The sequence below is a fragment of the Hippocampus zosterae genome, chromosome 15 (genome assembly GCF_025434085.1).
Source record: "Hippocampus zosterae strain Florida chromosome 15, ASM2543408v3, whole genome shotgun sequence".
NCBI lineage: Eukaryota > Metazoa > Chordata > Actinopteri > Syngnathiformes > Syngnathidae > Hippocampus > Hippocampus zosterae.
In genome coordinates, this window is record NC_067465.1 from 6,036,042 (window position 1) to 6,058,951 (window position 22,910).

Genomic DNA, 22,910 nt, shown 5'->3' on the forward strand with positions numbered 1-22,910 from the left:
ACCATCCACGCTCACATTCACACCTAGGGGACAATTTAGAGTGTTCAATCAGCCTGCTACGCATGATTTTGGAATGTGGGAGGAAACCGGAGCACCCGGAGAAAACCCACGCAGGCCCGGGGAGAACATGCAAACTCCACACAGGGAGGCCGGAGCTGGAATCGAACCCGGTACCTCTGCACTGTGAAGCCGACGTGCTAACCACTGGACTACCGGGCCGCCACATACATACAGTATATACTGTGTATATATGTAACTACACACATACACACACACACACACACATATATATGTGTGTGTGTAATACCACAACCTCCCACCTCACCCTTCCATTTTGGAGTTTTGTTTTTTTTAAAGCAAAAATAAACATAATTTAGCATCTTCTCCTTTGCGTTTCAGAACTGAAAAAAGATGGAAAGAAAAAAAGAGAGAGAAACTGAGCGAGAGTGAGTGTGTGACAGTGAAAGAGAGAAGGAAAGTGTAATTCTTGGAGTGAGTTTGAAATAAATTAGCTCTTAGCCGTTCAGGGTTAGGCTAACATATTAGAATTTTCCATCTGCTTGCTGTAAATCATCAGCCGGTCCGCTCCGCGCAAAGGGCAGGCTGCTCATCTCTCAACTGGCGGGACAGATTGCATTACTGAGCAATATACCTTTATTTCCCCCATTTAATCCTCGAGCACATGGGCCAATCAGCGCGCAGCTCATCCTGAGACGGGCTGTATACGGCCAATTGAACATGGAGACTGCACACATGCACACACACACGGTGGCACTTTATGTATTTTTTTTTGGGTGGGGGGCAAGATTTTGGACAATTGTTTGCACGAAACACCCCGTACAAACGCATTGATTCACATGTCTCTCCTTTCTTCAAGTAGCAGTATCCAGCACGTTTCTTCTGCTGCATCTGTAATCAACCTTGATGCTCACTGCTGTTGTGGCCATTGATTTTTCTGTTGCACATGTGGGTGAAAATTGCACTTTAAGTTACCCCGAGTGTTAAATTAATAATGAAACCACAAGAGTGCCCTCTACTGACTTTCAATTAACACCGCCAGGATTAGAGGGGCTGGATGGAGCGATGGATGAGGAAAAAGAAGAGAGCGGGAAGGAGAGTGAAGGACTAGCCAGTATGACATCCATTCTCAAGGTCTGGGCTTGATCGATTTTAGTGTCCCATCCTTATACGAGTCAGTTAAAAATGAAGGCGTTGCTCCTGAAATCATTTTGATTGAAAAGCTGATTCATTTCCTTCAAACTGCCTCCATTAAATACATTTTTAGCGAGAGTAACAAAGTAAACAAGAAGCCAACATTGTCGTCCTGTGTGGAAAATATGGAAGATGGAAAATATGGCGCAAACTACCGGTAAGCATTGTCAAGATTATTCAACCACATTTGTCAGCATTCTGATCCTTTTTGTTTTTACTCTTCTAAAGTGTGACAATATCGAATACTGCGTGTTTTAATGTTCAAAGCATCCAGTCGAACAGACCCGGGAAGTGAAACCCATAAAGCATATGGATAAACAACAGGCCTTTGAGAACACAAGACGTCTGGCAACGCCCACACATGCACACACACACACACACAGTGCTGGTTCATCTGACCTCGCTTTCCCATCTCTCCGTCAGGGGAAACACCTGCTTGATGGAGCTCTATTTTAGGAAAGTGAGAACATCCAGCAGCCTTTTCGGCCTGCGTGTGTATGTATGTGTGTGTGTATGTGTGTGTGTTTTGCCAAAATAGGAAGAGGAAGGTATTAGAGACAGAAGTCTGAGCCTATATGTTGCGTGTGTGATTGAAACCACGTTGAACTGTTACCTCTGCATGACTGCTCAAGCCCACAAACAGATATCTTTCAAAATAAAGGAAGCATGTGAATAAATGAGTGCATATTGTTGTCGCATGGTATGAGGTGCAGATAAGCCAAACGCAACATTTACTGGACTTTTCACACACACACACAGAGGGCCCAGGTGCAATGAGAGTCTGTTGTTATTCTCTTGATGTACTCCCCAGCCCAATGTTTTCAGATCATCCTTGCTGATAACTTCCTGCTTCCTGTTTCTGACTCTGCTACTTCCTTCCTACTAAAGCATGTGGACTCTGGCCTAAAGATAACACGAGCAAATATCTAACAGAACCGTCCAAATGTCCTGCAGAGGAGGTTTGGGGGAGGGGGTGTGGTAGGGGTAGCAAACTTCTCTTTTCTATATTTCACAAGTTATAAACAAAAACAAAAAAACTGGACATATGGAAAGATTTGAAATTTTTATGAAGGTAGTACACTATCTAGCCATTCATCCGTCCATCTATCCATCAATCTATCTGTCTGTATGTCAGTTTGTCTCTCAGTCCACCTAGCTAGCTAGCTAGCTAGTTCTCTCTCTCTCTCTTTCTTTCTCTCTCTCTCTCTAACGCTCCCAAAATCATTTTTATTAGAGTATTTATTTTGTGTGTAGTTACTCTCTCAACTTCACTTACTTGATAAATTCAATAAATAAGGGCCAAACAAGATGTTTTTTTTTTGTATGTACCATATTCACATGGGTGATACATTAGCTGTCTCGAGGATGCCTTGCCACTGTTTGTCGATGAGAGGAAGGACAAGGACAGTAAAACCGCATGAAATGTGGGATGCAGGACAAATTAACTGACGCTAATAGACACGCGGGAAACGGCAAGACCTCACTCTTGTGTCAGTTTCCTTCTCAAAAGATTCATGATGCCGATGGTCACACAGAACCAGACATGGACGCTAAAGTTATCGAGGCTGGTTGCAGTTTGAACTTCAGGTAAACCGACAAGACCTATTACGGATTTCCTCAACTCATTCATTCTTTTCCTGCCTTCCTCTGTGACGGATGTAACCGCTGGATTGGAAATGTGATAGCCATGTTCAAAGCCTGGCCTGGTGATTGCAGGACCACACGTCATGATTTACTAATGAATGAGTGACATCTGCTGGGTGCTTGCATGCCAGTGGATTGTCATCCAGGCGGACACTCACATCCTGCGCTTTAAAGAACAGGAACGTGATGGAAACCGCGGCATTGTAGCAAATTAAAGTAGTAGTGGCTGATGAAAGTACAGCACAATTTTGTGAAGCTCAAAGGTTCAACATGATGGAAACACATTTTCAGCCATGTAACTGTCACATGCTTGTTCCGTGGACCAGTGACAGCAAATTTTCGCAAACTCGTGCTTCTTAAAATTACACAGCTTCTACTGGCATCAGCATATGCACTCCTCCCGCCCAAAAAATGAGTTGTAAAATCTGGATTTTGAGGGTTTTCTGCATAGGCCCGGTGTTATATTTTCTTTCTCTTTTATATATTTGTAGGTATAATTGCTCATTATTAGTTATTACAAATTTGTATCATGTATCAAGACAGCCTACTCTATGCTGGAGAGGAGCAGACATTTGTACTAAATTTAATTTACCAACTCATGTCAGTTTGGCCATTCTAACGTCTGCCCACTAAAAGACAATTTTGACCGGAAAACAGCATCATATTGGATATTTTCTTGTTGGACTGTAATCTGTTTAGCCAGGAGGTGGACTAGTCATAGATAAATGATTTCTGAAATCTTCAGACCATTAAGTGGAGGACCAACAATGTATCCTCATCCAACGTCACATTTACCGTTGTACGATTCTAGAGCTGAACTGAATGACACATTTCATTGAAGGTGCATTCCATTTGATTTAAAAATGGTAAATGTGCAATTTTTCCCATTCCATTGTTTGCATCGTCATTCATCGGACCGCGACCAAAAAAAATGAAAGGGAAAAGGAGAGAATATCGACAATCATGTTCACGTTGTGTTCGACTCTTTAAAGTCCTCAATATTTATGTTGGGATTTTATGTGGGGAAGTTTTTTGGTTTTGTTTTGTTTTGTTTTTTTAATGCCCAAATTCTGTGTGTGTCTCAGCTGGAATAACTTCCTCCAATGCAAAGCAGGCGAGCAAATGACAAAGAAAATGAGAAGGCTGGAGCAGAGGTGATTGGGGAGGGCTTGTTTTGCGATGCTGGTCCTCCCTTCTGACATACACGCTGAACACAAATATCATTCATTAACAGTAATATGCCATCTTAACACTGATGGATGGGACGCAGGCCCCAAGTGCAGCCCTCCAACACACACACACACACTTGTAAAACACACAGACAATTTAACGACAGGCCTGCTGGGAAGCTGGGAAAGCTGACTATCAGTCTCACACACACACATACACACACACACACACATGCGGCCAAGCAGAGGGATACAACACGCAAGAGCCTGGAGCTCAGGTGTCAAGCCTGCACGCTGCAAATGAAGAGATTTCCTCCAGCCGGTGAGCTTTGATGGGTCTATGATTTCTTCATCGCTCACTAGCACCGCACTGGAGTGAAAGACAAAACGCAACAGAAATAGAGACGCAGTGTGACACAAAACGGACCGTTTTGCAACCATGAGATAGCAATTAAAAGACAGTGTAAAAAAAATGTTTTCTTTGTTTGCTACGTGCACTTGAGATTCAGCGTTATTTTTAAACATCAAATTATTCCCCACAGAAAGTACCTGTAGTTGAAATTTAGTCAACACGAGGATCAAGCGGTTAGGAAGATGAATGAATGAATGAATGAATGAATGAATGAATGAATGAATGAATGAATGATGTAGAGGTTTTTTTTTTTTTCATAACTAAGGTTTGCTGTCAGGGCGGCCCGGTAGACCAGTGGTTAGCACGTCGGCTTCACAGTGCAGAGGTACCGGGTTCGATTCCAGCTCCGGCCTCCCTGTGTGGAGTTTGCATGTTCTCCCCGGGCCTGCGTGGGTTTTCTCCGGGTGCTCCGGTTTCCTCCCACATTCCAAAAACATGCGTGGCAGGCTGATTGAACACTCTAAATTGTCCAGAGGTGTGAGTGTGAGTGCGAATGGTTGTTCGTTTCTGTGTGCCCTGCGATTGGCTGGCAACCGATTCAGGGTGTCCCCCGCCTACTGCCCGAAGACAGCTGGGATAGGCTCCAGCACCCCCGCGACCCTAGTGAGGATCAAGCGGCTCGGAAGGTTTGCTGTCTGGCTGTTATATATAACACCATACCTGGCATCACTGGTTATCGCTAACATGTGGAACTAATGACAAGATAATATTGTTATCGTGTAGCTTTTGCAAAGATAATAATGCTCTGTTTGATTGAGGTTGAACTTTACAGAGGTATAAATATAAATTTTTAATACTTGGACAACTTCCCCTGTGCATGTTTTCAGATTCTATCTATATCGATAGCCATCGAGCACACCTGTAATAATCTTAAAGCATCCATTTAATCGTCTCCCTGACAAAGACATATTGCACGGCATACGGCGTATGCATAGTCCTAAAATTCAAATATGCGGCCTTGCTGGTTATAATGTGATGCCTGTCTTATCTGCACGGATGTAATAGCATATAAATAAATCGAATAATGAAAAAATAAATAAATTCCCTATTGCCTGCCTTTGCCGGGGATTTGCTAATAAGGTTAGCGGTCGGTTATTCCACTTTCCCTAATACATTTCCTCAATTTGATCTCTCGTTCAACACCCCATCACCCGCTGGCAAATCGCATGATAATATTAAGAGGTGAGAAAGAGAGGCAGCTTCAAATGCTAATAGAGAGAGGGATGGCAAGAGAGACGGTGACTGTCACCGATCTGAATCTACGACACCTCAATGCGCAACGCTCGTTTGCGCACGTGTGGCTGCGTGTTGTGCCCGTGCAGGAATATGAGGATAGATGCGAGGGACTGACCTCCTCTGCCCCTCTCATTTTCCATTCAGCCATTTTAGTTTGCGTCAGAGTGAGCAGAGCCTTTTGCGGCTCAACCGGGGAGCACTTTGTCCTCATTAGAACGGTTCCGAACGGAGGCAGTGAACAAAGCGCGGCGAGCGTGAACGAGAAAAGAAAAGTCATTTTTCACGCCGTATTTCATTAGTTTGTACACTTTGAGCCCACTTGCCGTGTGCATTAATTACCAATTAACAAGGTTATGGGTTTGTCACGGCAAGATGAGGAGACGGCAAATGTCTCTTTTTCTTTCTTTCCTCTCTGTGAAGTCATTCTCACTTTGCCAAGGTATGAGATCGTCGAACCGGTGATATGTGAGCCGCAATGAGCATTATCATTCACAGCAAATGTCCGCAGATATACAGTGCGTCCGTGCCGCCATCGTCGCGTTATGGTTATGGATTAGGCGCATTCCATAAGTGCGGGATTGTGCTGTGAGCCGGGCAAAGATGTATTGGTCGTATAAAAACTGCATCTGTGATGTAGTTAATCATTTATTCAGCTACCTCCGTCATTCCCTTAACGCAGAGCAGCTCGACGGGAACAGTGAGACATATTCCCCCCCCCCCCATAACAACAATTTACCTCTTTGTCGTTTCTGTGCATTTCTTCACCTCCCGTTCTCGCTCGCCCTCCCCCTCCCACCTCGTTGCTGTTATTCGAGTCCATTCCAAACATTCCATCTTCTTTTTCATTCACGCATCATCTTGTGGGTTTCTCCCTCGCTATCTATTAGTGGTCACTTTGGTCTTTAAATCTTTCCGAACTGTTTTGATATCCAGACACATCGCGGTTGCGGTTTTAGTGCGGGTAACCAAGTAGAATGGGAACCACGCCCGTAATGCTCGTGTCAGAGGGCAAGACGGGGGAAAGACGTCGCATCGTCATGGTCTGACAAAAATGGTGACAAATGAATTGAGAGCACTTTGATCATTTCTGATCTTTGACAAGAGGAGTTCTGAGGTGCAGAGTTTCGAGCCTCGACGCGGCAACTCGGCTGATCCCACAATAGGATTCAGGTCTGGAGAGGGTGCAGGTCATTCCACTCGAGATACGCCCGTCTCCAACGGCCGTTCCCTCGTGATCCCACCTCTATGAGCCGGAGTCCATGAAGATGACATTAGGCCGGTGTTGTTCATGTAGGGGCACGATTACCGAATTCCTCGTGTTATTCAAGACGGAGGGGCTTGTCGCAAGGTGTAGGGCAGTTCGGTACCACCTGCCCAGACTGGAACAGCGCCACCAAAGAAAGCTGGTCTGGTGAGAATAGTGGCCAATGCATAGGGCTCTCCTTGACGTCTCTGACATCGTTGGCGGCTACCATTTCTGCTCAACATGAATCGATTTTCATCAGAGAACAGAACTGAGGCCCACTGGTCCCTCGTAAATGCTCCCCGGCAAGGTCCTGTTGATCCATCGTTGGGTGTCGTGGTGGTCTCGTGAGGTCCGAAAGTGAACAGCGTGAAGAGGGCAACTGTTTGAACACTAGCTGGAATTGAAGAGGGACATTTATTGGTCTATTCAAAAGCCTGTTGTGAATTTTGCCATGAAGCTCCTCGTGAGAGAACGGCAATTTGTGCAAAAAGTACGGAAACCTTCAACTGTTGGACATTGAAAACCAAGTTCACCTGGAAAGGTTTGACTGCATTTTAGGTTCATTGTGAAATTTCGGTCTGAAAGCCAAATATCGCTGACTTTCGACAATATATTTTTGGATTCCAATGCAATTTTCTGGAAACAGTTCTAGTCAATGCCTGGTGACTGTAAGCTGGAGGGCCCATGGGTCGATGAGTACAGAAAAGCTATCAAGTAGAAGGTCAACTGCCCACTGATAGCATTGATCACGGCAGATTGCCTGAAAAGAACAATTAAAGAAGCAAAACCGAAGAGAGCCTTTATTCTCTTGGCCCATCATTTTCTTTCTGACCTTCTGAGACAACTCTTGCCCTCTCTTCCCGTGGTCCATGTTGAGTGTGATCCACATTATGTCACCAAACGGCACGGTGACTACTTGTCGCCTTGCAAATCGACGGCCGTTCAGCTTATAAGTTTGACGGCATCCGGTGGCGAAAAGAGGACGCCCCTTTGGTTGAACGTGCAAGACAAATATTGAGCCCCTGATTTGCTCAGCATCATGAAATTCAGGAGGCACGTCTGGCATGTCCGTATCGTCAAATGATTTTTCAATCCTTTCTACAGTTACCATAATTCTTGTCCAGGCTTGTTTCATGAGTCTGATTCTCTCAAAAGCAAAGTCTGAGTTGCAGTGCCGAAATTTCATTTGTTTTTCTGTCTTCCTTTATTATTATTATCATTATTACCAATGCGTGTGTGTGAGAAATAAACGGCTGGATGAGATTGTATTTTATATATTTAGAGGAATGGGGGGGTGGGGGGGGCAATTGCGTGTGGGGCTAAAGCACTCTCCATCTCCTGCCATCTGTCTAACAAAATATTCATAACAACACTGAATCTTCAAGTTTTTTTTCTCATCACATTTAATGTTTTGAGACTCAAAACTGAAAAGGTGAAGTGACATTCTAATAATATTTGGCTATCCTTGTATCACACCACGGGTGTCTTATTTTGTCCTCGTTTCCCTCCCGGCTAAGCACAACCACACCCCGCACAATATTGAAATTTATGAAAATCCTCCGTGTAATATTCAGCCAGGGCCGGGCTACCGTCTCTATGTATTTATAATAGCAGCTTTATTAAATCAATTCAAAGTAGGATGATGCCATGATTACAGTGAAGTAGGGGAAAGAGGAGGGGGGGGGGGGGCATGAAAAGAGGAAGAAAAATCAATGCCTTTCTATAATTGCACATTACAGCATTATTTTGTGCATTGATGTTGATAATACATATGTTTACATTTGCCGTGATTAAAATCAATGCTGTCGAGTGAGTTATGACAGCGTGGCCTGATGGGACGCTTTTATGGCTGAGAGGGACTAATGAGGTGGTTGATGGGGACGAAGCATCGTCTCTGTTCATCTCTTCACAGAATCCTTCCTGTGAGGGACTTGGAAGCGGATGCAAAACGTTTTCGTTTTGTTTCGTGAAACCCTTCCGTTGGAAGTCAGCCAATAGTGGCCCGATGCTCAATTGAGGGTTGCTACTCCCAAAGGCCGATGAGACTGCAAGGCCGGAATTGTTGCGTTCAAAAGTGAGACATTTGGATCGACATTTTCATGAGTAGTCAGGCTCCGACCGGATCTCATTTTGTTTGTTGAGGGGAGTTTTGAATAAGTCAAAGTGGTTTCGACTTGGAGTGGACCCCAGTGACAGGAAAATGGGAGGCTCGGGCAAGTTTCATAAGACAAGAGGATTTTCATTTCTGACAGTGTTGTCCGGGTCAGAGGTATGGCGCAGCGGTTTGCCAAATAACCCAAAAAACGGCTCACTAAGCTTCCACCGAAACAAAAATCAGGATGTGCCAATTTTTACGCCTGTCTAACTTTTTTTCAAGCAATACCAACACTTTGAGGGCTCTCCGACAGAGATAAATTCTGAGCGGCAAATGTATTCAAGTGCGGAGGGGATTATTCCAAGCTCAGGAAAATGAGCCAAGAATGGTCAAAGATTTTTAAAAGACGTCTTCGACATTGTCGGGGCAGGTTTCATTCTGCACACTGTGCACTTCACACAAGAGCGAGCTACAAATAAATACTTCCTGAATGTTCCCAATGGTCACAACTTCTCGGCAAACCATCGGGGCTAATAGTCACATAAACGGCATCAGATTTACACGCATTGCCGTAAATACATTGATGCCATGGCCGTGCTTTCGCCGGCCACTCCCGATGCTTTACTACGTATTGTAAATGTCAGGCTTGAGGAGAAAGCAATGTATTTCCTGCTTAGTTTTCACTTACCCCTCTTGTAACAATTTCCACGAAACATTTGCTTCTTTTTTTTTTTTTTATTGAATTGGTCATTAAAAGGATAAAAGCGCCGTTAAGGATAATACCGATGGAAAACTGCCAAACGGCCTTGCACGGCCGTACGTTTAACGCAGTTACACATCCGTGCCGCTACCCAAGCTTTGTGTCAATTTAACACGGTCACAAATATGTTCCAATAATGTACAGTGCAGGGACATGCGTCATGATCTGTGCAAATGTCTTCTCATGATTGTTGTCTTGATAAGCATTTAATAAGAGCAAACACTAAATTGTGTTGATCACCAAATAGTAAATCGGGTTGTTCTTTCTGTGCGGTTCAAGGAGGATTATACTGAACTGCATCTGTACTTGTAAAGCAACTGTTGATACGCATTTGCGTTATTTTACATTTGCACGACGGCTCGTCTGGGCTTCCCCGCTAAAGCTATTGCCCCCGCGACCCGACCCCGGTAGAAAATGGATGGACGGACGATGGCTTGAAGTGACAGCAGCATCCATGAATTTCGGTGCCATAACTTAGTGTCTTGAAAAAATATCTTGTCAAATACCCCGAACATCGACATGACAACTTGGTCATTTTTGCATATATGTTTTTTAAAGTTAAATAGTTTCTAGAAGCCTCATGGCGGTCATAGCACGTGCGCCTCACGGTGCAGAGGTGCAGGGTTCGATTCCAGCTCTGGATAATTTAAAGTAAAAATGCAAAGTCTTTTTGTATTCATCCATGCATTTCTTTTCGATACCAATCGTCTTCATCGGGGTCTCGAGTGAGCTGCGGCCTATCTCACTTGAGTTTAGGCAAGAGGTGGGGTACATTTGGATCACTAGCCAGTCATCGTACCATACTTTATTTTGACTCTATAAATTGGCTTTTCCGAGCCGCTTGATCCTCACTAGGGTCGCGGGGGGTGCTGGAGCCTATCCCAGCTGTCTTCGGGCAGTAGGCGGGGGACACCCTGAATCGGTTGCCAGCCAATCGCAGGGCACACAGAAACGAACAACCATTCGCTCTCACACTCACACCTCGGGACAATTTAGAGTGTTCAATCAGCCTGCCACGCATGTTTTTGGAATGTGGGAGGAAACCGGAGCACCCGGAGAAAACCCACGCAGGCTCGGGGAGAACATGCAAACTCCACACAGGGAGGCCGCAGCTGGAATCGAACCCGGTACCTCTGCACTGTGAAGCCGACGTGCTAACCACTGGACTACCGGGCCGCCCTGACTCTATAAATTGACCTTCAAAAAAATAAGAGCGTAAAGAGCAAAGCAGTGGTCACGGTAACACCTTATAATAAGCATTTATAGTAAGAGTTGTTGGATAAATGGCGAGAAACAACATTTGCTGTTAAATTTTCATCAGCCAAGAGCAGCAGTCAGTCACAAAAGATGTGACGAGAGACGCTTTGTGACGTTGGCCTTCTAATGTTTAGAATGGAATCCTCTTTTTGTCCCGGTCTTTGCTTGTGCAGTTGTACTTAAGATGTGCAATCCCACCTCCCCATTCCGATTTCGCCGTCAATATGCAAATTGGGAAAGAGGATGCGTATGTGCTCACGTAGCATGTACGTGTGGCTCTGCGACAAAGCGGCGGATCGTTGCGATGTGCGGTCCACGGGGGACAGTGAAATATAGCCGCAATTAGCCCCGGACACAGTTCAATGATGATAGAGAGGCTCGGCACCCCTTAGACCATGATTAAAAGGCCCGCCCAGCCCAGCGCTGATAGAGACAACCCATCTCACATTATCAGCACACGTTGGCCACGACGATCACAGCAGTACTTCATCCACGTGTGATTTGTGATGGCTTCTGTTCATTTATCACATCTCCGTTTTGGCGGGAAAAGGTGGATTTTGTATGCTTGTCAGATGGTCGTCATATGCTTGGTTGAAGACGCGGGTGTGCTGCAGCCGATCCCGGCAGTCTTCGGGGGCGGTCGGCGGGGTACACCCTGAACCGGTCGCCAGCCCATCGCAGAGCACGAATAGACCAACAACCATCCGGCCTCACACTCACACCCAGGGACAATTTTGAATGTTCCATTAAGATGCCAGGAAATCGGAGTACCCGGAGAAAACCCAGGCAAGCACGTGGAGAACATGCAAACTCCACACAGGTAGGCCGGAGCCAGAATCGAACCCTGCACCTCTGCACTCTGAGGCCGACGGGCTAACCAGTCGGCCACCGGACCTCCCTTAAATAGGTCGAGAGCAGATACCAACTCGCTGCAATTTTTTCCGTCGCGGCATTTGATCTGCCGACCCTGTCATTTCCCAAAGCCGGTGATGTTCCACTGTACCGTGTGCAACTTCACTGGGTGTTAGCGTCCGATGTTTTTGCTTCTCGGCCGCACTTAGCGAAAGCATTTCCTTGGTAGTAGACTATTTGCATCGAAATATTATCCAAATTGGATTTCGTTTACGATATGGTCAAGAGTCATGTTGTTGTCATCCATGTAAACTTAATCCAGTGACCATATTTAGAACTGTGGGGAGAGTCACTCCTTTAATAAAAAGTGGGGGAGGAGAAGGGGGGGTTGAGAGGTTGATAGATGGAGGGGTGGTAATGAAATGGAGACATCAACGAGCATGAAGAGAAGAGAGGGAGGGAGGGGAGTCTAGCATGGAAACATCCCAAAAGAGAGGGAGAACAAGAGGGAACCTGAAGAGCGAGTGAGAGGGAACAAGAAGAATAGCCTTACGCCTGTGTTCCATCAAGGGAGAAATTACACATTTACTAAGGTTTTTTCTTAAGACGACGGCCCTCATAGATCAAACCGCTTGGATGTACCAGCCAATTTTCAACATGAAATACAGACACCAGAAATCTATTATACCTGTGTTCTCTCCCTAGCCTTCTCCATCGCTTGTCCCCGCAGAGGCTGATGCATCTAAATCACTGTTGCCTTTGACACCCCCTCGCCCCCCCTCCAAGGTTCCGCATCAAGCTCTGACATGTACATTATGTTATCCACCTGTATGTCTGCCTGACAAATGGGAAACTCCATCACATGCCATAATTATATGACCTTTTCCTGGTGGTATATTTCTCGTTTTAGTGTCCCAACATTAAAAATAATCAAAGATTTGAGTGTCTCGGTTTAAATTTTGCAAATGACGGTCACTCCACACATTCCTCTGGGAAAATTGTGGCTAAAATACGTCCCCAAATGCTGCTTGGTCCAGACAGTTAAACAGGAGATGGAGTTGAAGTCATTTACATTTAAGGTGTTGTGATGTGACAACATCGATTGGCATTGCTGACGTTGGCATTTTTATTTTCCACAGGCTCGGATAGCCTTTGTAAAAAGTAAGTAAAAGGTGCTGGGGAAAAAAATGGTCCATTTTAATGACTTGAGAGTGACTTCATAAATAAGTTGAACTGGAGGCTGAGGTAAATGTTCTGACGATCTTATCCAAACATTTTGATTGACCGCAGAGAAAAAAAGGCAACAGAGAAATCAAGATGGCTGTCTGAGAAGTGCCGGTTGCTATCCAGATAAAGGATTGGGAAACAAGGAAACATTACCAGTGGGGGTGCATATAAGGGGTGCGCAGGTGCGCATGCGTATTAAAAATTGTCACGTGTGCACCATTTACGATTGCCTCAGTGTGCATTTGCGATCCGAGCATTTCCAGCCATACGTCTGTGATTGCAACTCAGTGCCCGCAACTGAAAAGTCCAAGTCACGTAAGTAGTCAAAAGTGGTTCCCAGGCTCGACTTCAGAGTGAAAGATGACAAAAAAAGCATCAACGTCCGCATAAGTGTCAGTTGTGAAGGTTTTATTTTGAAGTTGGCATTGCGGGTGTGTTTGTGGCATAGCAACCATTATAGTGGCCGGCTTAATTAATATAGGTGGCGCTCACAGAATTTGCGATGTCAAAATACCTGAAACGGGTGAGAGACGCAAAACAGACTGGGCACCAGACTGCCTTTAACTGTGCTAAATCAGCTGCCGCTCTCTCACACGGTTTTATCTTACAAGTCGTAGGTGGGCAATTCATTTTTCGAAGCCGCCATGTGGATAAACTCAAACGGTTGCCGGGGGCCACAACAACGCGCTAACTCAATTGAGTTCAACATGAATTTAATGTCTCTCTCGCTCTCTCTTTTCTTTCTTTATTTATAAATTACCGTGGTGTGTGTGGGCTGTAAATGCTGCTCATTATCTAGCTACCTAGCTAGCTAGGTAGAGAGGTAGCTAGCTAGATAGCTCTCTATCTAGCAAGCTAGCTAGGTAGAGAGGTAGCTAGCTAGCTAGATAGCTCTCTGCCAAGATAAATGATAAATGCTAAATGCTTTGACAGGGGCGATACGAGGCAAAAATCTTGTAAAATTCACTTTGCTGCATCATCCCGCCACCGCCCGTTAACATGATTAATTGCATTGTAACATGTTTGGGGTGGAGGGTCTGTCAGTTGTCAGTTGCAAGGCAACTTGAACGCCTCGTGCTTTCACAACTCCTTCGCCCTCGCCTTGCAGCAAGCATGGCTTAATATATCCCGAGAAATTGAGGTTAAGAGGGGATATTCGGGGGGTTATCTGGCATCATGGCGCTCAGCGTGGGGAGATTGATGGTTTTAAGAGGCCGCGGTCAAATTCATATGGTAATTCTTCCCTATTGTCCCTGCGGAAACCGAGGCTTTCTTTAATCTGAGTGGGAGGGGAGGCTTCCTCTCCCTCTGTTGCAATGGAGATCGGTGTCGCTTTATCATCGACAGATACTGACGACGGGTGGTCACTGGTGTCTGCAGGGATGGATCATGTTTTGTATTTGTGTAAATTAAATAGAGGCGGTGGGAATATTGTTGATAAGATTACATTGAATACAATGAAAACTCTCGGTTGAAGGCCATTTTTTTAGAGTCCCCACCCAACCGAAAGAAAAAGAAAGATAACTTGAATCAATTTATAAGGTACAGACTAAGTGGGGGGTGGGGGGGTCCAAGATATTGTAAGGGAGCATTTTATGACTAAGTGGGATATTATTTTCCAAATTCATGAGCTGAAACATTTGAAATGCATTTAGAGAAGAAAATGCAACAGAATGCTTTTTCTGTAACTTTTACGATCAATAATTTTTTAACAATTTACCTCAACAAGCCCCCCCCCAAAAGCCTTGGTAACAATAAATAATCAACCGCATTTTCTGATGCATTTTAGTACATCTCAGAGGGCGGCCATTTCGTCACTTGCTGGCGGCTGTAAATGACCTCACAGTTGCTCAGGGCCCAGGTAACGAACAATCAACAGTTTTCTGAAGCTGAGCCATGATTGGTCATTTCCTGAGCTTTGACCAACTGTGATGTCATTTTCAAGTCAAGTCAAGTCAACGGTATTTATAGAGCACTTTCAAACAGCCATCACTGCATACAAAGTGCTGTACATGGAGCAATTTAACATGAACAATAAACAGTAAGACAAACGGTCAAGTTTGTCTTGTTTCAGTCAAGAGACAAAATTTCAGAGATGGACAAAAATGGGTGGATTTTACTGCTTGACTCATATTCTACATATGCAATTTTAATCAGAATGCCATGTTTAGACTAGAGGGGTTGCATAGAAAATATTTTTGCAAAGAAAAGTTTTGGCTTGACTTCCCCTTTAAGATTTATACGCTGGTTATAATAAAAGAACAGACATACATTTTGGTCTTATTTAAAATGCCTTTATTTATGTCTTATATCTGGTTAGGAAGTGCTTAGTCCAACCTACATGGATGCCAGACAGCTTTGCCAGAAAAAAAATTGTTGCCCAGCCCTAACTTACACGGAGTGGATGAAAAACAAAGGAAAGTTTCTCTCGAGGCCTCGAGCCACATTTGAGTACAAATCCAGATAATGTGCTATAAACCTGTCTGAGGTCAATCTATATATCCACATAGAGGCTCCATATATATTGGATGAAGATGTCCCATAATAAATGTCTTGTCTATAGACTTAACGGATCTATATATCCAGTACATGGCTGATCAATAGTCATGAATCTTTTCTTCATAGACAGACAACGATATGTCTCCTTTGAGAGTCAGCCCGAACAGAACACAACTAGACTGGATGCGGATATTGCAGAGACGGATATGTCTTTTGTGTTTCTGACTGCGGTGGAGTTCCTGCATGTTTGCGTACCTCGGGGGTGCCCAACTTTTTTGAACGATCTACTTTTCTCACTTGTATTCTTTGGCGTTTGACTCAGCATGACTTAGATTTGCTATTGTTTTTACTGCTTGGTGCTTTCTACCGCCTTATTACTTATTACTTATTACTGATTCGTCTTACTGTTTATTGTATATGTTAAATCGCTCCATGTACAGCACTTTGTATGCAGCGATGGCTGTTTGAAAGTGCTCTATAAATACTGTTGACTTGACTTGACTTGACTTGACTTTTCAAGCTACCATATGCACGCGCAACAGCCATAACTGTCCTCCAACTTGAACGAAAAATAAAGTCGATACAAAAGTTTGTGAGTTTGTGGAAAAGGAAATCACTGCCTACCTGAGTGGAGACTTGACGCGGGAGCACAAGTTGCACTTTTGAAGTATCATAAGTGCAGAAACTCTCATATGTGTACCGTTTATATATACCCATGCTTTTAAACTGTATCAAAAACGTTTGCAGACTCACAACTGACCTGACAGTTTAATAAAAACAAGATGGACTGCATCAATTTGCACCACACTGCTCTTTTTGGCCTAACATTGACTTTCGAAGCCACGGTGCTGGTCTATGCACTTTCCCTCGTGTCAGCCCACCACTTGGAAACACACACACACACAAGCACACACTTAAGACCAGCGCCTCCTCTCCCGAATCAATCCCTTGATTCATCATTCAAAATATCTGCGTGAGAAAGCAATTATTAATCCGCACCATCACTTCCAATCCAATGATCATGAATGTCGCGGCAATGCTGCGGACGTTGTCTGTTCATTAACTGCTGATGGCTGCTGTAATGGCTGCTCAATGTCACCAAGATATTTTAGTGGTATTAATGAGGCAGCAATGATGAGCACATCATAGCCAGCAAGTTAGGTGCGCATTCCGTCCCCATCCTCTCCCATCGCGCTCAACCTTTTCTCCCCCTTGATCATATTGATATCTTTGCTCCTTCCTCCAATAAGCATCTAATCAACAACCCGGGAGATCAGATCACAGCAGACTGATGGATCAAGGAATCATTTACTGGGAGCGAGCCTGCTTTGCTAAACCGTAGGTGTGAATTTTACGGGTGACAGGTGGCAAAGTGATGAGCTCTCCGTTTCATGCCACGAGTCCGCAGCTTGCGCTAGATAAGAGCCGGATCAACCTTAAGATTGGAATTTATCGGCGCTTTTCATCATTTGGTTCTCAAATGAAAAGATTATTTAACACTTCGCGGTCAGAGAAAAACTACGACGCGACCACCAACTTGAGATCAACGAAATTGTGAGACTTAAACTTTAATCCAATAACTACCATATTAAAGTCATGGATTTGGATCACCTTTGCATTGTTCCAAGTATGCTAACTTTTATGATCACTCCTGGCAAATGGCTAATTCTATTTTTCAGGCTTGGCAACACCATCCAAAAACTGCAATCCAACAAACGAGAGCTCACAGATTGAGGCTGGTGATTCACGCGATGCAAACAGAACCAAAGTTGCAATATCTTGACCCCGGTCTGCAGCCAACAGGTAAAGCGCTCTTCTATTGTTCTTTAAATTGTGGGTTTCATGTTTTAACTGTGTTACGTTTGCAATATTTGCCCTCTACAATGACGCGGTTTACTGCTAATGCTGCTTTTCTCACAGTCCTAAATGAGGGTCCAAACCTATTACCTGCTGATTCCACTGGCCCATTCCAACTCTTATATTTGTCTTTGAATGCCAAGAGGAAAAAATATAAAGAGGAAAAAGTGAGCCGAGTAATTCCCACATACCGTGGTCAACCCCGATCCGCGAAAAAAAAAAAACGGAACAATAAAGGTCAATATTCCGTGAGAATTTTTGTTCTCTGTGTTGTCAGATGCCAGGTTCAGTCGATTTAACCAACAGGCTCCCCATTTGCATACAAATGAACATCGAAACGAGCTCAATGACATAATTGACTCGAATTAGAAATGTTCTTCCGCTGGTCACTTTGCACTGCACCGGCCAAGTACATGAAAGTGTCTTACACACACGCGCACGTGCACACACACACACACACACATGCAGAAAAGCAAAGAAAATGGCGGCTATTTTGCATATTAATGGGAGTCATTAGCTGTCACTTGGCAATCGCTGACAAGAGGACTTATTTATGCCCTGGCCCTTGATGTTCCACTGAGAGAAAATGTCCACTTCAGCAGCCAGCTCTAATTGTTTCTGAGCATGTTGTCCGCTTGATCATTATCGTCATCATCATGGGAAATTAAGCCTACCTTTAAAAAAAAAAAAAAAGTGAGCTGGCTGACGTTTGGCGTGGCCTATTATGATAACTGTGTTGGCTTTTAACTTCAACTGTTCTCCAAGAGCAATTACGTTGGAGCCTTTTTACCTCAATGCAATGGTGAAGTCGAAGTCCTCCACCGTCCAGTATGGCTTCGGACTTGTTGTGGACCTGCTTTTACAAAATAGCCATTATAGGTGTCTCTGGGACACCTTTCTGAGTGTCGCACATAGACACGTACAATCGCGATGGTGTCGACTTCACATCTGTGATTCGTGATCACTTTGGCCAAACGTATTTTGCGCACTTGGATCTTCTGCTTGGACTCCAGCGAGTCTACTTCTGCTTCTGCCATGCCCAAAGTAGACCATGCTCCTTTTCCTGCACTGAATTCAAAAGGAAGGCAACAGTAAGTCGGCTGTGTTCGCGCCCACAATGGCGCAAATGTCATTTTTAACCATGTGTGTCTACAAAAATACTCAAAAGAACAAAAACTCCACCCATACACACAGCTAGCCCGCACTTTGCACTGGACAAGGAAAAGGCACTCCTTCTTTGTTTTGACAAAAGAAAAAAAAGACTAATGAGCTTGTGAAACAACAACAACAACAAAATTGAATTCATTTGTTCACTGAAGCACACACTCCTCTTCAGCTGCCCCACTGCAACCCCACCCCCGTTCCCCTCTCCCCTCTCTCTGCTGGAGGGTCTGGTAAGCCACACAGAGCCCGGAGATGAGGCATGTGACAACAAAGTGGTGGAGGACAAGGTGGTATTAATGCGCACACACGCACACACGCAGCAGTATGCGGTAGTTATGATCTCGACAGGTTTAGCACCTCCATATTGTAAACAGGGGGGTGTTGACCGCCTCCCCGCGCTTGTTACCATCATCTCCTTCATTCAGCAGACACGGCACTCTCAGCATCTGGCTGTGAGGCAGCACAATCAACATTAACCATGTCTCCTCGTATGCATACAGACACGCACACACTTGCAATTGCTCCAACCATGTACACAGGTAGGAAACTCACAATTGGTGAAGTATTTGTTTGAGGGGGTCTGCACCACTTTTGTGTACAACTGTGGTCACTCACGTCTAGGCGTGAGAATTGATATTGCCTTCAAAAGCATTATTAGATGAGTGCCTTTTAGACAGTATTGTGCAAACCTTAGTTTTCTTTTTTTATAGCGCGAGATTGTAGAGTCTGTGGCATGACTCATTTGAATGTTGTGCTATCATAAGGTTACGAAAGCCACATACAAGAATGCTATCCTATCCCATCTGACATTGGGTGATCAATGCGGTACACTCTGGAGTGGACAGCAACCATTTGCTCGCCACATATGAAAAATGAAGATTCACATTTCACAACAGCTGAACTATTACCGTCACCAGGCACTTCACAACGCAGATGGACAATAACCCGGAGCATGCTGTGAAAGCAAGGAAATAATTTTCAAAGGCAAACAAGTGGAATGTTCCATAAGAAACAAGTCAATCACCTGACCTGAATCCGATTGAACCTACATTTCACTTGCTGGAAGGAAAACGCCCAACGAACATGTAGGAACTGAAGACAAAAGCGCATCGTCATTGTTTCACTTCAAATCTCTTGTGGTGTTGGAGAGGCCTGGAAAGAGAGCTGAATTTATTTGAACTACGACAAAAGCGTAAAGATTGTTTTAAAAAAAAATCTCATCATGCGTGCCAACCCCCATTTGAGAAGGAAAGAATCTTGTAAAAAGAAAAAAAACCCTTCCAGGATGAGATGCCCTCAAAGTGCGAGCAAGTGTAGCCACAACCACACCAAGCAATGCGCACGTGTTGTGTGGTCATCGGGTCATAAAAAGGGAGCACAGCACCCATGTCGGAAATGTTGCCCTTTCTGCTAACGGCTTCAGAGGCCACAGAGGCTAACTGCCATCAGCCCCCCACCCCTACCCAACCCCTCTCACTGCCAAACACCCATGCAGTATAGACACACACACTCAGGCATGCACGGGGTAGCGCTCCGCACAGCTGTGGCCGCGCTGCGTATCTCCAGCCGGCTAGCGGCGACGTTCCCACCGCAACTGCTTTTGCGTTTGACCTTTCCTGTCCAGGCCTAATTTGATTTTGGCCCTCTTTATGAAATCAGACACTAAAGGTCAGCTGTCTGTTTAACATGGAGTGGAGGCCCAGAGCAAAGGAATTTGCTTCGCCAGTAAATTACCTTTATTATGTTTGGGCCGTTTGATTCAATACTTTCCCGGAGGCCGTCGCGCAGTCCTCACAAGTACAAGCAAAAAAAAAAAAAAAAGGGAAAAAAACAAGATGATGTTGTACAATCACTTAATTTTCAACCTTCTTGTCACCTCTTGATGACCTCCTGACCTTCTATTGTAATAATATATTTTTTAAAAACACTGATGAACATTTAACAGGTAATGTTTACACGGTCTCTTTCTCTGAAGTCAATAAAAAATATAATAATAATAATAAATACATGAACTATTTTTGTCTTGGTTCAACAGCTGTAAATAGTCCATTGAGCACAGGTGTCAAAGTCAAGGCCCGGGGGCCAAATCTGGCCAGCCACATCATTTAATAGGGGCCGCGAATGCAATTCAATCATGGCAAATTCCATGAAGCTTGCTAAAATATGAACCAAAATTTCCAATTCTCATATGTAACAAATGAGAGAGACGTTGTAAGCATGGTTTTGTTGCCAAACACCCCATTACAATCATTTAAACAATAGTTCCATAAACTATCAATTATAATTGATACATGGAAAGATACATGAAAAGTTAGCATGACCCAAAAAAACAGAATGACGCTGATAGGAAACGTGTCCGGTTGAAATAAAGCGGAATCAGGCTTAGCGGAGAGCATCAGGGGCAGATCAGGGTGAAAGTTATGAAGATGAAGACACGGACAGACAAGGATGTCTTAAGATGAGGCAAACACATCAGCCTAGATACTGGATGCTGTCTATTTGGAGAACTGATCTCTTTGGCCGCTGTCCTTTTGAAGAATGTTTCTGTCATGCAGGAAGCCCCTCGCCTGGTTGCCACGTAACCTTTTGATCCATCACGAAAGCTACTTCCTGCTCCTTCACCCCTTCATAGTGAGTGATCATCACTCACATGGCCTGCTCCCGGCATCACAGTGGAATGGTGCGCTTGTGAGTGTGTGTGTGTGGGGGGGGGGGGGGGGTGATTGCTGATGTTGTACATTAGCATCCATCAATCGCCTTGAAATGGAGGACGAGCAAAATGATGCTCGGATGACAATCAGAAAACCTCCTCGAGGCCTTATGAACTGTGTAAAATCCATAAATGATCAAAGAGGAGATTAACCCCCCACCCCCACCCCAGCTGTGAATGTCATTTCTTCACAAGTAACTAGGTTAATGAGCGAGTGTCATCTGCATGACAAACAAAAAAAAAATAACTCAATGGAATGTATAACCTTTTAGCCTGGTTTAAAACTCCAAACGGTGTTTTCTAAAACGTTCTGCGGGACCATTTGGGTCTACATTCAACCAAGTATGATTAAAATACCCATTAGCTTAGTCCACACATGGTGCGATAATATTCCAATTTGCATTGTAAAAAGTTAATTCAATCATGAAACACTCCATAATTGTTAGACATCAACCGTGTTATCGTTACAAAGTCCACCACTTAAGCCTGCAACATAAATACAACTCATCGGCAGGTTGCACAGTAAAAACGCTCGAGCGTGGGCGTCGCCATCCGGTCATCAAAAAAGATCTTGAATGGCTTTGGTATAGCAGGCTTTGAAATATTTAGGAGTGCCCGGGCAGAGAGCTGTTTGGAGAATATCGGCTTCAACCATACGCAGTTACAAACTGCTGACTGCTTTGTGAATTGTTATTGGGCATTCTCACACACTTTCTCTGCGGTTCTGTTGACTGCACTTTTCTATTTGCATTTCTCGTCTGCTTTCTGTGCAAGAAGGAAAGGGCGGGAGGAGGGCAGTGGGGGGCGATGATTTAAGGTAATGAGAGGAGTAAAGCATCATTAGCGCAAATTAACTTTTGTCAGCTGAGGTGATCTTGGTGGGGGTGCCACTGCCACTGGCGGCAGCTCCGATAATGGCAATTTATACATTGGCTTCTTCTATCGTGTGCGTGTGCGCACGGTTTTGTGTGCATGTGCCTTGTGAGTGAGTATGTCCAGTCAACTCTCCAAGAGCCACACCTATCTTTTGAGTACCTCTTAACATCCAATCGGAATTTATCGTGGTTATTATTATTATAATATTTTTTTTTTTTGCTTTTGTTATTGCCTTGATGTCACGTTTCTCAAGAAATGCATTTTTGAAAAACGTTTCCCACATGAATGTACAATTTTAAAGTTGGTCGCAGTGCTACGGTCGCAGTGTACACTTCGTAAAGAGTGGTTCTCCCAGTGGCGGGCCGTGCATTTCAACCTTAGGCCTTCAGTGACGTCACACACACAATAGAGGCTCATAAGGCAGCACTTAATTTCAGGAGCATTTAAAACCATCAAGTATGCATTCACAATTAAGAGCAGGAAACTAAATTTACAGATAGTCAAAAATAAAAAGAATTAAAAAATACTAAATAAAATGCCACCCAAATTACACTGTGTGATCATAAACAAGTCTGTCCAATATATTGCACAATGTCCCAGTTTCATATAAGACACCAACCACAAATAACAAACTATTCTTTGAAAATAAAATGAAAAGATCATTTGCATTTTGAGAATAGGCTATACAACAGCA

The 22,910-nt window shown here is 44.2% G+C and overlaps 1 protein-coding gene and 1 long non-coding RNA gene across 2 annotated transcripts in view; one reads left to right on the forward strand and one right to left on the reverse strand.

Annotated features, from left to right (window-relative positions):
• Positions 1-10,950, reverse strand: part of LOC127616957 (uncharacterized) — a 47,247-nt gene extending 36,297 nt beyond the window's left edge. Inside the window, exon 1 of the long non-coding RNA XR_007967251.1 lies at positions 10,756-10,950. This is a non-coding gene — a long non-coding RNA (uncharacterized LOC127616957). The remainder of the gene's footprint in view (positions 1-10,755) is intronic.
• Positions 1-22,910, forward strand: part of selenop2 (selenoprotein P2) — a 224,777-nt gene that overhangs the window by 180,260 nt on the left and 21,607 nt on the right. The window lies entirely within an intron of this gene.